At 43.7% G+C, this 15821-nt stretch overlaps 12 non-coding genes across 12 annotated transcripts; 7 read left to right on the top strand and 5 right to left on the bottom strand.

The window, feature by feature from the left end:
- Positions 1–1104: 1104 nt before the first annotated feature.
- Positions 1105–1177, bottom strand: TRNAT-UGU (transfer RNA threonine (anticodon UGU)). The gene has a single exon. It is a non-coding gene; the product is annotated as a tRNA-Thr (tRNA).
- A 104-nt stretch (positions 1178–1281) lies between these two features.
- On the top strand, positions 1282–1363 carry TRNAS-UGA (transfer RNA serine (anticodon UGA)). The gene has a single exon. It is a non-coding gene; the product is annotated as a tRNA-Ser (tRNA).
- Positions 1364–1638: 275 nt separating this feature from the next.
- On the bottom strand, positions 1639–1712 carry TRNAT-AGU (transfer RNA threonine (anticodon AGU)). Its single transcript has one exon. It is a non-coding gene; the product is annotated as a tRNA-Thr (tRNA).
- Positions 1713–7762: 6050 nt separating this feature from the next.
- TRNAT-UGU (transfer RNA threonine (anticodon UGU)) lies at positions 7763–7835 on the bottom strand. The gene has a single exon. It is a non-coding gene; the product is annotated as a tRNA-Thr (tRNA).
- A 1323-nt stretch (positions 7836–9158) lies between these two features.
- Positions 9159–9232, bottom strand: TRNAT-AGU (transfer RNA threonine (anticodon AGU)). Its single transcript has one exon. It is a non-coding gene; the product is annotated as a tRNA-Thr (tRNA).
- An 841-nt stretch (positions 9233–10073) lies between these two features.
- On the top strand, positions 10074–10145 carry TRNAA-CGC (transfer RNA alanine (anticodon CGC)). The gene has a single exon. It is a non-coding gene; the product is annotated as a tRNA-Ala (tRNA).
- Positions 10146–10432: 287 nt separating this feature from the next.
- Positions 10433–10514, top strand: TRNAS-GCU (transfer RNA serine (anticodon GCU)). The gene has a single exon. It is a non-coding gene; the product is annotated as a tRNA-Ser (tRNA).
- Positions 10515–10977: 463 nt separating this feature from the next.
- On the top strand, positions 10978–11049 carry TRNAW-CCA (transfer RNA tryptophan (anticodon CCA)). The gene has a single exon. It is a non-coding gene; the product is annotated as a tRNA-Trp (tRNA).
- A 1552-nt stretch (positions 11050–12601) lies between these two features.
- On the top strand, positions 12602–12673 carry TRNAW-CCA (transfer RNA tryptophan (anticodon CCA)). The gene has a single exon. It is a non-coding gene; the product is annotated as a tRNA-Trp (tRNA).
- Positions 12674–13175: 502 nt separating this feature from the next.
- TRNAQ-UUG (transfer RNA glutamine (anticodon UUG)) lies at positions 13176–13247 on the top strand. Its single transcript has one exon. It is a non-coding gene; the product is annotated as a tRNA-Gln (tRNA).
- A 1334-nt stretch (positions 13248–14581) lies between these two features.
- Positions 14582–14654, top strand: TRNAT-UGU (transfer RNA threonine (anticodon UGU)). The gene has a single exon. It is a non-coding gene; the product is annotated as a tRNA-Thr (tRNA).
- A 441-nt stretch (positions 14655–15095) lies between these two features.
- On the bottom strand, positions 15096–15169 carry TRNAT-AGU (transfer RNA threonine (anticodon AGU)). The gene has a single exon. It is a non-coding gene; the product is annotated as a tRNA-Thr (tRNA).
- Positions 15170–15821: the final 652 nt, after the last annotated feature.

Below are 15821 nucleotides of genomic sequence, written 5' to 3'. Positions count from 1 at the left end.
TATGCAGGCCTTTTTTATTTTTTAAAGCTGCTACTAGGTAGTCAGTGTGTGCCGCACCACTCCTATTCAAGTAACAGGGGCAGTGGCATAACTACCGCCATAGCAGCAGAGGCAGCTGCCACAGGGCCCGGGACATTGGGGGCCCGGTGACAGCCGCTACTGCTGCTATTATTATACTCGGGGGTCTTTTCGGACCCCCGAGTATAATGATTGGCGGACCGGGAGAGGTAAGAAACATAAAAAACACTGTTACTTACCTCTCCACGATCCTGGCAGGCCTCCTTCCTGACGTCCTTTCTAACGTCACATGAACCCGGCCTGCGTCCCGGGTCATGTAACGTCCGACATCATAGAAGAAAGACGGCAGCAGAGAAGACAGTGTAGGAGCCGGGGGACAGGTAAGTAACAGTGATTTTTTATGTTTTTATTCCCCCGGGTCTCCGATTATTATACTCGGGGGTCTGAAAAGACCTCCAAATATAATGATAGCAGTGTTTGAGGGGTTCGTAGGCCTGCGGCCTTACTTACTAATCCCTGCTCCTGCTCACAGCCACCTGCGCAGAATGGGAAGCACCAGCAGCCGTGAGCAGGACCGGGGATCGGTAAGTAAATAGGGCCCGTTACCTGCTGGTGTAACCTGCAAGTAATGGCCTATTAAAAAAGAAAAACATCAGGGGCCCCTCGAGCTCCCTAATGTCCCGAGCCATGTGACAGCAGCTCCCGGTGCTGCCCTGGTATTGTACACCACTGGCTTTTTCCCATGTTCTAAATGGAGCAGTAGTCAAAAAGTGACTTCCATTTCAATGTACAATGAAAGAACAGATCCCCAGTGGGACCCCTGACCCTCATCAATCTTCAGGTCCTTCCCTATCCTATGGATTGGGAATAACATGCTTTGATAGGAGAACCCCTTTAACCCATTTAACAAGATACACCACATAAAAATAGTTTAAAGAAATTGATTAATATTTCTGCCACAAGAAAATGAAGATCAAAATTGGCTGCAAAGTTTAGAAATGATTTATTGTGATGACACTGTCTGAATTTACTTGTCATTTTGTCTACATAAAAAAAAAAAAATTAAATTAAAAAATTGTTGAGTTGAGGCCCCAGCGAGATTTGAACTCGCGACCCCTGGTTTACAAGACCAGTGCTCTAACCCCTGAGCTATGGAGCCAACCTATTAGATTTGTGGATGGAAAGATTTTCCTGCTGACACCGGCCGCTCTGCTTGTCTGTAACTCTCCATTATACTGTGCTGAGCACTGCTTTGAACGTAATGTAGTCGTGGCCGAGTGGTTAAGGCGATGGACTTGAAATCCATTGGGGTTTCCCCGCGCAGGTTCGAATCCTGCCGACTACGTGAAGAATTTTTTTCATTGTTTCTAAATGTAAATAGCATTTTTGATTTCCTACACGACTATATATACAGTGACTGCAGAATATTGTAATATTACAGTTTATATTCATTTTATTTCTTGCCATAAAACTAGCAGTCCTATAGATGTATAATACATGTTATTGCTCTTGGCTCAGATACTTCATGTATATAATGGCAGAGGACTATAAAGGTATTCAGGGTGCTGGTGTATAATTCAGGGGAATATCATACAGATCAATCACCACGAGGATAAAATTAGGCACTGCTGAGATTCGAACTCAGGATCTCCTGTTTACTAGACAGGCGCTTTAACCAACTAAGCCACAGCGCCACCTGATAGCCGGACCGCTCCACAGCCTTATGTATCCAGTGTCCTCCAATGCAGCCATAGTCTACAGTATCAAGCAGAAGAGAGAAGCTATAACATGATGCAGCAGGATAATGGAGGCAAAAGAACCTGACAAGGCTAAAATACATCTGTAATTGCAAATAAAGTGTGCAGGGAACTCACCACGTGTTAAAAACTGATTGATTCAGCTATTGTGCACAGAACAGGCAAATATGAGAGCTAGATATGATGTAGTGAGCCATATGGCAGTATTATATGATACAATTCCTGGATTCTTGGTGTATTTCCTAATTTGGGGAGAACAAATCAATGTTATCATTAGCATAGAGCAGACAGGTCTGGGAGCCTACAAAATGGCGGCACCCCTGCACCTCCAGCAAAATGGTGCCTTGTTCAGCTTTGACCAAGGTGCCCGCAGACATTAGCGCCAGGTGTCTGCTGTATAATACAGCTCCTGAGTAGTCGCCATATTTAAAGGGATTTTACCATTAAAATCGAATTTTTTCTCGTTGACACGTAGGAATAGCCTTAAGAAAGGCTATTCTTCTCCTACCTTTAGATGTCTTCTCCGCGCCGCTGTTTGGTAGAAATCCCGGTTTTCGTCGGTATGCAAATTAGTTCTCTTGCAGCACGGGGGGTGGTCCCCAGCACTCAAACAGCACTGGAGGCGTCCCCAATGCTGCTAGAGAACTCTCCTGCACCGCCTCCATCTATTTCAGGAACACAGGCCACAGGAAAATGGCTGCTTGGGCCTGGTCTTTGCCAGTGGATTTCACGGGTCTACAGTTAGAGTTAGAGTTTTAAATTCTTGGGAAATAAGACACATGGAGTGCCGAAAATAAAACTGGATCTTGCCCTCTATTTATATAGCAAATCCGATTAGGGCTCGTTCACACAGGCACAGAGGGGGGCGGATTATGGCGCGGAATCCATGTCATAATCCGCCCCCTCACAATGGTGGTCTATGTAAACCGCTAGCGTTTGTTTTTTCGCTACTGTTTTTTTGCCACTAGCGGTAAAAAGAAGTGACATGACCTTTCTCGAGGCGGATTCCGCCTCAGGAAGTCAATACTAATGAATGGGAGGTGGAAAACGCGTCACGTTTTTACGGAAAACCGTGACACGTTTTTTGGCGTGGTTTTTAGTAAAAAACGCAACGTGGTTTTTTAAGGTCCATTCACTGTCCGGGAGGGATAAAACACCTGGCTTCAAAAAACGCCTCAGCGTCCAAAAACTGCTTCCTAATTCCTGAAGCGTTTTTTTCCAGACCAAAATACGCCACACGGTATTCACGTTTGAACTAACCCTTATAAATACAATGTGGACGGTACAGTCAGCATGCTGTACTAACCTGTCTGCTAAATTACCAGGCTCCCTATGCTGAGCACCCCATATTCTACATAGAACTCTTTTACAAAGTATAATGCCCCCCTAGGGCCCACACACTAAATAATGCCCATTTAAATACCCCCACAAAATATAATGTCCCCCTAGTGCCCTCACAGAGTATAAATGCACCTATTACCAGCCCCTCACTATGACAATAGACCTCTACATATGAAGTATTCCAATTGGAAAAGACCTCTACTCACCAATCCCCGATCCTGCACGGGCCATGACGTCTTGGTGTTCTTTGTGTCTGCAATGCCGGAAGTCACAGATTACAAACAGGAGTCTGTGCAGGATCAGAGATCGGTGACTAAAATATTGGCTGCTAGCTATTGGAATAAACTAATAGGTAGCGGACCACTACAAAAAAAAATAAAAAGCCACCAATTTTGTCCAAAAATATTTGCTGGGACTACCCATTAAAAATCATCGAAGTTCCTGCGAATTTGAAACAGTTGGCAGTAATGCACCATATTCTGATTCTGGATTATCCAGCTTTTTAACAAGGACCTGTTTGGGTGGGCCACCAATATTTGATTAGTGGCGGCCTAGGCTTACAGGCCATCAGCTTTAGGCCTGGTTCACGTCTGATTTTTTTTAAGGGCCATTGCCTGCTCGATTACTCCAGAAGGAATTGGGCGATTTTCACCTACTCATCTTTGATCCTGTCCACAGCGTCTCCGTTTACACCTCCAGGAGATGCTGAACAATGTTGGAACGTTGCTGCTCGGTGTTGTGACATAATATGTGATGCCCTTTGGAGGCTTAAGAGGAGGTGGCCAAGGACAGGAGCGGGGATGGGTAAGGGAAAATCGGCTGGTAATTCCTGCAGTAATCTAGTAGTTACCGGTCTAACATAAACATAAGCCTAGCCCCTCCTACCTTTCCTCTGTCTTCCTAGCCTCTCCCACCCTCTTTCTAGCCCCTCTCTCTATCTTCCTAGCCCTTCCACCCTCCCTCTGTCTTCCTAGTGTCAGGATACGGAGTCGCCGCGGTCTCCTTGCTGCGCGGCGTCTCCCTGGGAGACGTGTTAGGAGTTCTATTGGGTGTGCTTAGGTCATTAAGGGTTAATCTTTTCCTTCCCTTCAGTCTCCATGCCATTAGCCATCAGGTGTGTTCTCTGCTGCTATTTAATCCCCACCCAGGTATGGATCCTTGCCAGCCATTCACTTTGTGTTTCCTGGTCCCCCTGCTCAGTCTGATTCCCTGTCTGTTTGTATTCCATATGTTTCTTGGTTTTTAGACCCGGTTTGTATTTTTGACTATCCCTTGTCTTTTGATTCGGTACCTTTATTATATCTCCTGGCTTGACCTCTTGCTCGTCTGACCTCGCCTTCTCTTCTGTGTCTTGCTGGGACTTGCGGTCCTCCCTGGTTCCATGCTGTTTAGTCTTTTGTTTTGCATTGCATTTACACTGTGCTTTCTGTTTAGGTGTGACCCCCGTGACTCCAGTCCCTAGGACTTTCAGGGCCTCCTCTCCCCTTATCCTAGCCGCCGGATAGAAGCGTAAGGAGTCGTGGTAGGCGCACTTCAATTAGGAAGTGCATTGGTCTGCCTCATCTCAGATATTACAGCATAGTTATAGCTCAGTGATGGCGAACCTTTTTGAGACCGAGTGCCTAAACTGCAACCCAAAACCAAATAAATTATCACGGAGTGCCAACACGGCAATTTAACCTTAAAACTCTGTGGGTCCACAATTGCGGACCCACAAATTACAGTCATGTGACTGGGGCTTTACAGATCTTGTACTGAAAGGTAAAGGTCTCTGCATTCTGTACTTTTAAACAATTAATTTTCACTATTTACATCGCACAGGATCTGTTTTATAGTTTACCGTGCAATGTTATTACATCCTGTACTAATTTCACGTCTGCTATAAAACAAATACTGTGTGATATACATAGTGAGGGGACCCCACACAGTACAATCTGCCCCTCAGTGGCCCCCCACACAGTACAATCTGCCCCTCAGTGGCCCCCCACACAGTACAATCTGCCCCTCAGTGGCCCCCCACACAGTACAATCTGGCCCACAGTGGCCCCCACACAGGATTATACCTGTATACTCCACAGTAGCCCCCTCCCACACAGCATGAACTGGTCCACAGTAGCCCCCTCCCACACAGCATGAACTGGTCCACAGTAGCCCCCTCCCACACAGCATGAACTGGTCCACAGTAGCCCCCTCCCACACAGCATGAACTGGTCCACAGTAGCCCCCTCCCACACAACATGAACTGGTCCACAGTAGCCCCCTCCCACACAACATGAAATGGTCCACAATAGCCCCCTCCCACACAACATGAAATGGTCCACAGTAGCCCCCTCCCACAGAGCATGAAAGATCCACAGTAGCCCCCTCCTACACAACATGAAATGGTCCACAGTAGCCCCCTCCCACACAACATGAAATGGTCCACAGTAGCCCCCTCCCACACAGCATGAAATGGTCCAGAGTAGCCCCCTCCCACACAACATGAACTGGTCCACAGTAGCCCCCTCCCACAGAGCATGAAAGATCCACAGTAGCAGCATAAAATGGTCCACAGTAGCCCCCTACCCGCACAGCATGAAAGTCTACAGTAGCCCCCTCCCACACAACATGAAAGGTCCACAGTAGCCCCCTCCCATACAGCATAAAATGGTCCACAGTAGCTTCCTACCCACACAGCATGAAAGTCTACAGTAGCCCCCTCCTACACAACATGAAATGTCTACCGTTGCCCCCCTCCCCTGACAGTGCAAACAAACACAATATAGTTACCTGAAGAGCAGCCGGGTGTTCTCTCTTCTGTTCACTGCGCGCGCTGATGACTTACGTCATCACGCCCGCGCTTGTTCAGAGGTCACACTCTGTAGTCAGTGTAGGCCGCGTAGTACGCGTGGCCTACACTGAGCTACACTGACAGCTTTCAGCTGGATGCGCATTTGCACAACCAGCTGAAGGCAGCGATCGCTCACTAACGGGGAATCCTGCATCGGATTCGCCGTTAGTGAGCGATCAGGGCGACAGCACGCGTGCCAGCAGAGGGGGCTCTTCGTGCCCTCTCTGGCACACGTGCCATAGGTTCGCCATCACTGTTATAGCTGCAGGGCCTGCGACCCCTTTTGTCATTAGTTGCACAGTGTTGCTTTCCCAGCTCTGTCACTTTGCACTGCCTGACCCTGACTCCAATCCTTACACCTAGCTAACTTATTCCGCCCACTGCTACAAGACAGGAAGAGGGGAGGAGCCGTCCCTGGACACAGGAAGGTTTGGTAAGTGTTGATGGGGATAGGGTAGGAGGAAGAGTACTGGTGACGTTTCGTTTCGGAAGCAGTGAAATGGAACGTCACCGGATTACCAGAAAGTGTCCCTGGGGTGGTCACATGACCACTCCAGGGATATGGGTAATTATAGATTTTTTTTTAATTGAAATAAATTAGAAGTTAGGTGGGGGAAGGAAGTTTAGAGGTTAATTCCCAGTGTATCCTGGGCAACACCCTTAAGGTTGAAACCCCACGTTGTGGAAACGCAGCTTTTTTTTTTGCAGTTTTTGAGCCAAAGCCAGGAGTGGATTGAGCAGGAGGGAGAAGTATAAGACTTCCTATGTATTTCCCATTCCTTTTGTAGCCACTCCTAATTTTGGCTCAAAAAACACAACAAAATCTGCAATAAAAGATAATGTGTAGAAAGGGGTATTTTTGATGGGACAATAAAGGGTGTCAATGTAAATAGGGTGAGGTTTTGTAAATTAGAGTAGCAGTTGATGGAAGTAGCAGAAGGTTTTTGTCAAAAGGAAGCAACTTATAGTCCCCTAGAAAAAGAAAAAAAAAGTTAAGCAGAATTCAGTGATCTAAACAGCTCTATTGTCTATGGCCTCAGGGCCCGGTGATGTCGGCCATCTTCAATGATGTACAGGAGGTCACATGACCCGGGGCCTGCATTGTGACGCATAAGGACGTAGACCCCGGCCCATGTGATGTTACCAAGTAGGCCCGAAAGCCTGCCGGAACCAGGAGAGGTAAGTAACACTGTTTTTTATGTTCCCTCACCTCTCCTAGCTCTCCGATCATTATACTCGGGGGTCTGAAAATGTTTGATAGGTTCGTGGGTCCTGCGGCTTCACTTACCGATCCCAGCTCCTACTCACAGCCTCCGCAGAAGAAGAAACAATGGCGGCCGTGAGCAAGAGCAAGGATTGGTAAGTAAATAGGGAGTTACTCCAGCAGGTAATGGACTATTAAAATTTTTTTAAAAAAATCTGCAGAGGTAGCAGCTGCCGCCAGGCCCCCTAATGTCCCGGGCCCTGTGGCAGTTACGGTAGTGACGCCCCTAGGTGGCACCACTTCAGTGTTATGGTTTGTAGTATATGACTTTAGTATAGGGTTCGTCAGCCTTATAATTATTGACCGGCACTCTGAGGACCTCACCTTTGATTTTAGGTTAGATCTTATGTTCACAAGCCCATTGTAGGCACTTTAGGAGTGGGCATAAGCATTCTGTAACTACGCATAAGAATCAAAAAACTGACCGTTTCTGGCCAAAGTGTCACACCCCTTATTGATGCCATTATCACAAGATGATCAATGCCACCACTTTATGGCTGATCAGTGGGGACCCATATTAAATCTTACAAAGAGCAAGAAAAGAACAACGCCAGGCCCCAGCGAGATTTGAACTCGCGACCCCTGGTTTACAAGACCAGTGCTCTAACCCCTGAGCTATGGAGCCATTGACACTGGTGTATGGGCAGCTCAAGAGGTCATGTACACTGGGCAATGATTGGGATCAATACAAACTTTGGCTGACTTGATCAGTGACCCTTGTAATTGTACACACATTTATATATAAATGGACTGGGCTACAAAACCTGCAGTGTGATTCCAGGCTTGTAGGCCATTATTACTGTAGTAACTGGGTTATCGGGGCTGGTGACATCACATTGCAAATATGTACATTGGAAACAGGACGTCGTCTCTCACCGCCAGGCTCATAGTCCCATAAAGCTGTAAACTGAACAGGAACACAATCGGAAAACCCATAGCTAAGGCTCAATTCACATAATATTTTAGTCCTGCCATTAGACGTGAGCAAGTGACCATCCAGGGTTGTGCGATCTTTTCAGACTTTTGTGTCCAGCTCGCCATACACACTATATAATTATACATATATATATATATATATATATATATATCCACACAGTGATATTACTGAGGTTCCCACAGTAAAAAAAAGGCTCGCTATGTGCTTTTGTTAGGTCATGAGAATGGCTATCCCTTCAAACAGCTGATCAGAAGGGGTCCTGTGTGTTGAACACCCCACTGATCTCGTATTGACCCATCCTCAGAATAGGTCATTCATGCCAAGGAACTGGAATAAGCCATTAAAGGGCATAAAAAATTGAGGAAGGGATAACATCCTGAAACGCGTAGCCTTTGTCGTTAGCTGGAATATGACCAATTTTTAACTTTGTATCAATAAAATTGGAGTCTTTTATACCACATTGAATTGGATTTTCGTGATTCGGTTGAAGCTGGAATTTTATTTCTCAAGAATAAAAAAATTGATGTAGGCCATCAAATTTAGATCGGCAGGGGTTCAACTGTCCGTACCCCTACTGATCAGCTGTTTCCCAGGGCACACAGATCTTACCTTTTTATGCTTGGCGCTATGTTGCTTACCCTACATATTATTGATAAGGGGGTTGTGGATACTACGATAAGTCTATGGGACATCATTGCAATACCAATAGCCGTCACCGAGATGAGGTAGGGGGGCCCACTCAAAGTACACTGGGGCCCACAAGACTTTTGTTATGCCATTTTATAGCCACATGGCTTTGTCTCTGCCTACTATAATACAGATGTATGTAAATATGGCAACATGACTTAGTATTTTTTTCTGCAGCAATAGGACATGACCTGTTGGAGTTGCAGGGTTGAGAACGTGTGATGGTAACTTGACTTGGTTTTGGATTCCTTGTTTTCGCTTGATTTTGGGGTTTCTTTTCACTTTGTATTAGGTTTAGAAACATTGGACTTCTAATAAAAGGGAAGGCACTGCTGAGATTCGAACTCAGGATCTCCTGTTTACTAGACAGGCGCTTTAACCAACTAAGCCACAGCGCCCTGCACAAGTGTCAGATCTTGACTATAAGCAGAGCTTAGTGAATCCGCCTCACTATGACCTTTGATGTTGACGCATGAAGTGTCACTGATAGCCATAAGTTGCCTTAACTCTCACACCCATTAGATGTCACATGTGCTATTGTCTTCAGTATCTAAGGCTAGGTTCACATGAAGCGAAATTCCACTTCATTTTCCGCTGCTGTATTTGGCCACAGGATTGACGCTACAGAACGCCGATGCCTCCGTATACGTATTCTGTTGCAACTTTCATCCAATGATTAGGCCCAGATGAAGGAACCTCATTGACAGGGACTCCCGAACTAAGGAATCCGCAGCAAGATCAAGCAGAACGCTGAATGTTTCCACGTCCTCTGATCTCTGCCTTCCTTTGAAAGCAGTTGTTGGTAGATTCCGGAATAAAGTGGCCCCCGGAATGTATATTATTGGTGGGTCCTAGTGGGCGTCCTACCAAATACTGATGGGATTAGATTTCTCTGTAGTTCATTCACAATCATTAAACTATTAACACTTCAATTTTAGGAATTTTTTTTTTTCATGGCATGCCTAAAACTTTTGCACAATATTCTAGTTTACTTTGGGGGTGATATTCAGCAATTTTTACATGTCTAGAAATGACCCGGCATCTGAATGTGATTATACAACACTGCCACCTTGTGTACAAGTCGTGTACTTTTCTATCGCCTCTTATAATGTTATAATCCTACTCTGCATGTTTTCCTGCAGCAATAAGTGATTTATACTACTTGTTGCATTGGTGAGCTATAAAGTGTTGGGACTTGTCCTGTGCATTTTTTTAATAATACGCCATACACAACAGCAAGGGGATGTAGCTCAGTGGTAGAGCGCACGCTTCGCATGTGTGAGGCCCCGGGTTCAATCCCCGGCATCTCCAAAAAAATTTTTTTCTTGTACATTTGCTGAGCACACAATTAGAATTTACTACAAAAAAAAACAACACGTTGATATATGTTAGGTGGAAAACAGAGACATGCTAGAGTGCGACAAAAACTTGGGAAGGTTCTTGATCATTATCGCCCCCTGATGTGCACGTTTCACCTACCAGGCACTTTCTCTACTTTCTCTAGGTAGAAAGGTTATACCTTATTGTCCAAAAAATTCACCAAAGAGAAAAATTTTATGTGAACAGTGAATGAGCAGTCAGGTAGGTGGCACCACCAAGACGAGGTGGCCGAGTGGTTAAGGCGATGGACTGCTAATCCATTGTGCTCTGCACGCGTGGGTTCGAATCCCATCCTCGTCGGATTCTTTTGTACCGTCAAAGAAATAATTATCCTGTGCGTCGTGAACAGACTCCCTAATACTCACCTTTACGTGTAGTGTAATAGAGAGGATTGTATTATAACTTTATATTATGGAAATCCTTCCTCGTCTTCATCACTTCCCTAAGAGGAGTCAGAAAACATGGAGAAATAAATTTCCTTGGCTTCCATGGATCTGTCTACAGAATACAGATACTACTGTATATAGAATGCTTATATGTTCTGAGGGTCACTCCACTGGTTATATAATGTGTTGTGAGGTCATGCACATTAAGTTAACATTGGTCAAACTCGATGATTTCTGTGGGACCAACTGACCATATTACTTTTTCTTTTTTGTGGGCTTAGAAGATAAAATCCCCCCCAAAAAATTTAGAATTCCATTACTGCCGCCGATTCCATATAATTACATGACAAAGTGATCTTGCACAATCACAATCAGCTGACCTCGTGGCGCAACGGTAGCGCGTCTGACTCCAGATCAGAAGGTTGTGTGTTCAAATCACGTCGGGGTCAAAGTATTTTGCTACAAGTTAATAGATGAAGTTGGGAACTTTGTTACTTGTTATGTTAAAGGCGGTTGTCCGGGCTGATACATATACATATTTGTGGCTGAAGTCTCACATTGTAGAAAATCTGCTATTTTTGTTGCAGATTTTGCAGTTTTTTTAGGCTAAAGTCAAGAGTGGCTTAAAAAGAAATGGCAAACATAAAAGGAAGCACTTGGTTCAAAAAAAAAAAAAAAAAATCTGCAATACAAAAAAAAAACACATCTACCCGCGCGTGCATAAAAGAGTCGGAGTCCTTGCTTTGTGTTGAAGCCAACACTCCATCTCTATTGTGCAAGCTTAGAAGCCAGAAGTAGCCGCCCACAAACCGGGCAATAGAAATGGAGTGAAGACTACAGCACAGGTCCAGGACTACTACGCAGGCACTGGCAGAATCACAAAAGAGGAGGAGCCGTTCTCCGCAGAAGGGAGCTTGGTAAGTATAATGGGGTAGGCTGAGTTAGTTGGGAAGGGCTAGTAGTGGGTGGGATAGCTAGGGAGATGTCATATGATATTGTCACATGATTTGCCACGTGACACTGAGGCCCTATCAGCAGGCCCTGGTCAGTCACAAAGTGCCAAAGACATCAGGAAGCCACGCCAGAGAGGTAAGTAACACTATTGTTTCTGTTTCATCAGTTCCCCTGGTTAATATACTCTGGGATCTGAAGGGGCCCCCACAGTATAAATAGCAGTTTCGGTTAGGCCGTGGTCGGTCGGAATGAAACCTGTGGACGAACCATCATTTAATAATACTGTAAAAGTCATTTTGATTAATCGCAATTTTAATTAAGGTCATAATTCTATTTGGCCCAAGGTAGTTGCAGATTTTGCAATGTGGCCCAGGAACTTCACGTTACGCCTCTGGCTGCCTTATGAACAAACGTGACCCCCTGTAGCCTGTTTTAGAGGGTAGCCTCTTTCTTCGTGCATAGATGGAGTGGCGGTGATCTGAAACACATAGAATAGTACTTCTTAAAGGGGTTGTCCCATTATAGACGCTTATATCCTATCCACAGGACAGAAGGTAAGTTTTTGATCACTGGGGGGCCTGGTCACCTGGTGCTCCAGTGATCAGGAGGATTGAAAGTCCCCCTAAGGCTTCCCTGTGAATTGAGCACCAGTGTGCTTGTGTGACTGTCCATTTTCTATGGGGCTGCTGGGACTGTACTCTCTAGTAGTAGCCTCAGCCATACAAGTGAACTGAACACCGGTCACACAATCCCACTGGCACTCCATTTACGAGGAGGTCTATGGTGGACTGTCCCCATCCTCCTGATCACTGGAGTCCCTGATTATTGGACACTATCCTGTGGATAGGGGATAAGCGTCCATAACGGGTCAACCCCTTTAACTCCAATGTGTGCACAGCATAGGGAGCAGTTTGTGTCATCCTTGTTCTGATGGGGTCAAACCCATCATTTACTGTATATGGCTGACTTGTGAGGAGAAGAGATCACAAAATGTACAAACCACTTAAAGTTTGCATGACAAAGTGACATGAATAAGAACTAACAGCTGACCTCGTGGCGCAACGGTAGCGCGTCTGACTCCAGATCAGAAGGTTGCGTGTTCAAATCACGTCGGGGTCAAGCTTTTGGCTTTGTGACTTCAGTTTTACGATGACAACATTTCAGATAATAAATGACAACGTATAATCTAGGACAATAGCTTGAATACTAATTTAGGTTTCAGGGTTTCGTGTCCTGTCTTGAATGTACAGAGCAAGGTATAAAAATGTAAAGCTAACCAAATAAAAAACAAAATACATCATCCTAAAGGAATTATTATAGTAATATTCATTAATAATAATAATAATAATAATAATAATATTCATGGTAGTAATAATAATAACAGTAATATTCATAGTAATACATGTGACCTATAATACACAGGAAAAAAGCAACAGAATCTGCTACATAAATAAAGCCGCAGGCTACGCATCAGATAAGTGCAGTCTTTAGTGCGTCTATTTTATGTAACAAGTTGTGAAGATTATACTTACAAGGAGTAAACTGAGCAGACCAGTAGAACTAGTTGACACGATACATTGTGTATTTTCTTTCCCGGCTACTTTGCTGACTGTGAGCAGGTGGTTCCATGGTGTAATGGTTAGCACTCTGGACTTTGAATCCAGCGATCCGAGTTCAAATCTCGGTGGAACCTGATCTTTTAAAGAATTGACATTTTGTTAAGTTCCTGTTCATGTGATACTTTCTCAACAAAAACGTTAAGGAGCTGCAATGTAAAGCTCTATTACAAGAGCCTGTATCTTCTTTTACACTGTATGATTCTCTGCTACTATGCAAATTCGGCTATTAACCTTTTATTTCCTGCACATTTCCAGGGTTAGGAAGGTGTCCGTTTTAAAAAAACAAAACCGGACACCTATCATATCGGACGTTAACGTGTCCGTTTTTATAACTGCTACATTTAATGGATCAATTAAAAAAACGGACTGATTAGTATCACAGTGTCGTTTTTTTTTAATTTTTTTGTTTCTGCTTTCTGAGCACGCGCAGACAAAAAATGGATGGTAAAAAACGGAGACCTGTCCGTAATCCTTAGACTTTAATGTTAAAAAATAACGGATGCTTAATATCCGTCATGAAACTGGTTTTCTTAAAGGACACAAAAGTCCTGCATGTAGGATTTTTTTGTCCACAAAAAGTAAAAAACAGACATATGATGGATTGGGTGTAAATGGATACAAAATAAAATCCCATTGTAACGAATGAAAATATTAACGTTTTTTTTTTAACCCGTTCACCCATGTTTTTTTCACTGTGAATAATGCCTTAGGCTACCTGTCATTTTGAGAACACGGCAATTTCAATGTGTGTATTCACATGTCATGTTTTTTGTTTTGTTTTTTTAAAGATATTTTTAAAGGTCATCAAAAAAACTGACTCGCTCCATCTTCTCACCAGAACACAGAGCCAATAAAAATAGATGGATCCATTTTTGATGGATATGAAACAGGTGGACGTTCATGTTTTGTCCATTAAAAATGGATCAATGCATTGGGAAAAAAAACAAAAAACAATGACATCTATTTAATTAAAAACAGATGCAAAGTGGCCATTAAATCAGTCAAAACGGTTGCGGATGAAGCTTTACTGTTGGTAGTGAGCCCCTGCACTATACATAGCTCCACCCACTCTGCACTTCACAAGACCACACCCACTCTGCACTATACAAGACCTACCCATACATACATACATTAAATGTATTATATTACTAAAAATGTCAAAAATACTGACAGAGAATCAAAAAAGTGAAACCTTTTTGCTAGTCTTAAAAATTTTCTCTTGTCTTCCTATGTTGCCAACGGACACAACCATGAGCACAAGAACTTGTGGCACTTGTCAGAAATATAGTATATATAATATATATAGCATATATATAATATATATAGCATTGGTAAAAAATGGAGTGCATGTTACAGTTTACCTTATATGGACACAATTTGTAAATATCCAAATTAATATAGCACAAATGGCTCCATAGCTCAGGGGTTAGAGCACTGGTCTTGTAAACCAGGGGTCGCGAGTTCAAATCTCGCTGGGGCCTATGTTTCATTTTTCTAAAAAAAAATAAAAATTACATGTTACTTTTCACATCTGGACATAAATACTTACAACTACTTTCTTTTTAGGTAGCCTATTTATGTTCCTTCTGTTCATTTTACGTAATTTGGCCCCAAAAGTTATGCCCAGGATTGACAATTTTGCGATCCTGGGCATTAGAAGGTGTCCAACTGAGTATATAGAAACCCGCTTTAGAAAATGTGCGAGACCACCCACTATTCCGACGCAGTTTACATAGAAAGGTAATGGCGCGGAAGTAAGGCCCAAGACTAGGTAGAAGTCTAGACGTGGGTCACTAAGGGGTTAAACACTCACTGAAACCAACAGGTGTATAAACATGTCCGTTTCGGATCCTCTGAAAATAGAGCGTACAGTACAAAGCCTTAGTCAATATTGAAGTCATATTGGTGAGGTTAAAACTAGAAGGCACTGCTGAGATTCGAACTCAGGATCTCCTGTTTACTAGACAGGCGCTTTAACCAACTAAGCCACAGCGCCAACCACATCCAGGGACTTTACAGCACTTTGTTTTCTGGTAGGCAATAGCCAGTGGCTTAGGTGGCCGTTTCCTGAAGGGCCATTACCCTCATTCTCTTCCCTCACACATAAGAGACATTATTAGAAATTAATTTCAATAATTAATTACTAAATATATAAATTTATTAGAAATAAAGGAAACTTTATAAAAAAAAAAAAGAAGAAATGTCTGGATTGCTGTATCTGCAATATTATCTCAGATGCCGCGCTGCTACCAGATTACCGGCGCAGAGGTGAACGAGGCGTTAGATGCCAAAGTTGATAGCGAGGACACTACTCTCGTCACCCACGACCCTTTCACGGAATGCGATTATTTAGCGCTGTTAGTTGCTACAGCAGATATAGGCCCAAGCATGGCCTCTGGTTCTGCCAACTGCACAACTCCATTAGGGTTTTTATTAGGTTTCTGTTGAAGAACCACATGTAAGCCTTGGAGGCCTAAAAAAAAAAAAAAAAAAAAAAGTTAGTAATACAAATTGTGACAGTTTTTTTTTTGAGACAAAGACAAAAGTGGATTCAAAATGAATGGGAAGCATAAAGGACTTCTAATTCTTTTCCTGCTGGATCCACTTTAGTACATTTAGTACGAAAAAAACTACAGCGTTGGGCCTAA

This window comes from Leptodactylus fuscus, chromosome 7, assembly GCF_031893055.1.
Source record: "Leptodactylus fuscus isolate aLepFus1 chromosome 7, aLepFus1.hap2, whole genome shotgun sequence".
In the NCBI taxonomy this organism is placed as follows: Eukaryota; Metazoa; Chordata; class Amphibia; order Anura; family Leptodactylidae; genus Leptodactylus; species Leptodactylus fuscus.
Note: the sequence above shows the minus strand (reverse complement) of the source record. Positions and strands in the feature narration are given on the sequence as shown.